The 2,390-nt window shown below is 34.9% G+C and overlaps 1 pseudogene; it reads right to left on the minus strand.

Annotated features, from left to right (window-relative positions):
- Positions 1–375: 375 nt before the first annotated feature.
- Positions 376–1,313, minus strand: LOC147912748 (vomeronasal type-1 receptor 2-like; annotated as a pseudogene).
- Positions 1,314–2,390: the final 1,077 nt, after the last annotated feature.

Consider the following 2,390-nt stretch of genomic DNA (forward strand, 5'->3'; position numbering starts at 1 on the left):
CAAAAAAGGGAAGAGGGAAATACAAGACTGCTAAGTGAGAGAAAGACTGTATCAAATATAGTGTATCGAATGATATATACAGTAAATATGTACTTAAAATATGATAAAAACTTTTTAAATTATTAAGAGCAGAAAAAATACACTATGTATAGTAAAATATATTCAAGGAAACACACCAAAGTATAGAATAAAATTACAGTGAAGAAAAAATATTACAACCAATTTCCTTTAGCATTGCTGTTGTTTACTATTTATTATAGGAGTAGAATCTCTCTCATCACAACTCTCCCTGCAATGAGACTGGCTCATAACTGTGCTTCAGATTCTGTGATGGATGAGGGCATAGATGACTAAACATGATGAGACTCAGATAAACTATATTTTTCTTATGAGTTGAGGGATTTGTCTACTTCTTTTAGTGCACACACAGAAGAACCTGGATACACAGCATTCACGGTTCATGAGTATAAAGAGGCTGACAGTTGGGAAACAAGCCTTGATTAAGGCAGAGGTGTGTTCACCAACCATGAAGTGGTTTCATGACAAATAGAAAAATAAATATGAATGATGAAAGAGAGAATATAGAAGGATGTGTAGGCACTCACAAGGACCAGGGTGCTTCAAGTAGCTCTGGTTTCAGGGGAAGAGCTTGACAAGATGTTCTGTCTATGAATATGTTGGACCTTCTGCTTTTGCATAGGCAGAATGAAAATCGTGGAGCAACTGGCCCAGGTCACGAGTCCCAAACACAAAACATCGTTGGAGAATATCAATGCTCCAAATACTGAGTCTGTGTCTTTGTCATTAAGTGTAGCAGAACAGTATCCAAAGTCTATAGTTTTGTGATATTTTTACTGTTCCATTTGTCTGTCATGATAATAGGAACTCTGATATTTAATAGCATATGCAGAACCCAGCATAGGACATTGGAGGGGACAATGTACTTTAAAGCCTTTACTTTAAACTCTGTCCACTTGGAGTTCCTGGGGCTGATCGTGATGGCCTGGACAACACTCAGGAGGCAGGTAGTGCTAACAGACCCACCTCTGGCCACTCTGTGTACATAGAAAACCAGTTTGCATCCAAAATCATGGAGGGAATGTTTCAACCCAAAAGCTGCCATGGTCTCTGGGATTCCTATAAAGACAAATGACAAAGGAGTTGGCTACAGTCAGGTGACTGAGAATGAAATCTATGGACTTTGACCTACACCCACCGAAGTAAAGGAAGATATAAAGATATAAAAGTGAGAAATTCCCTAGGATTCCAATGACAGTCTGGAAGAGGAAGATCATTCCAATTTTCAAATCCATGGAGGCCATTCTTTTACTGTCCAGGGCTCATCACTAACATTCAAAAACAGATCATCCTTCAGGGAAAACGAGTTATGGGCTACCTTTTTCACAGAAAATTAAATTCAAATATTCTTCAGTTACCATTAACTATCCTTAAGAATTTTTCTAAAATATATTCTTTAACGAAATTTCCAGTTGGATGTGTTTCTTTGTATAGTGCTTACAATTAACTCTTATTAATTTTTAGTATACTTAATCTAATATAGTTAGCTTTCACAAATCTATGTGTTAGGACCTATAGTTATTCTCCCTTTAAAAACATAGATAATTTAATGGAAATGGGTTTAAATGGCTCCTCTAAATATTGGTAGAGTCAGGGTGTGAACCTGGGTAGCCTGGGTGCACTGTCATTTGTGCTTATTCTGTGCTATACTATCGTAGCCCCCATTTGTGTTCTTTAAATAAGGCAAGAATATGCATATCTGGTCATACTTGAAAGTCGGCTTATTTATAGGTTTGATTGTGTTAATTTCCCATTTTTTTGTGTAAATAGTTCTTCTGTAAAACAATATCAATTGTGAATAAAGATCCAAAGGTCTTAATAAAATGTAGGTGCAGTAAATAATTTCCTATGACCAAATTTGATTTCCTGAAGATGGATCAATATAGGATAGTAAAGAAGTAGTAATATCACTTTTTTGCCAATGGTATCCACCACAGAAATTTTATATAATATTGGGCTGTGCTCTAAGCTAAAGCATATGAAATTTAAACACATAATAAATACATAGGACATAATACATAAAAATACATAATGAAATAGAACCTAAGTTAGTCACTAGTGAACGTAAAATTGTTTATTTTAAAAAATTATTGAAATCATATGTGATTTGGGAATAATGTAAACTTCAAGACAAATATATATCAGTGGAATTTTGAGGCCTGAAATCTTGTGCACTGAATAATTTGCTATGGTACAAACAGGAGGATAAGCCTGAAAATGATGTTAGAATTTTTAAAACCAGGCAAAATATCATAAGACACATTGGAACTTGAAAAATGCTGAAGATCTTAATCTTTCTGCTGTCTGAATCC

The sequence above is a fragment of the Ceratotherium simum genome, chromosome 33 (assembly GCF_057802395.1).
Source record: "Ceratotherium simum simum isolate JZ-2026a chromosome 33, ASM5780239v1, whole genome shotgun sequence".
NCBI lineage: Eukaryota > Metazoa > Chordata > Mammalia > Perissodactyla > Rhinocerotidae > Ceratotherium > Ceratotherium simum.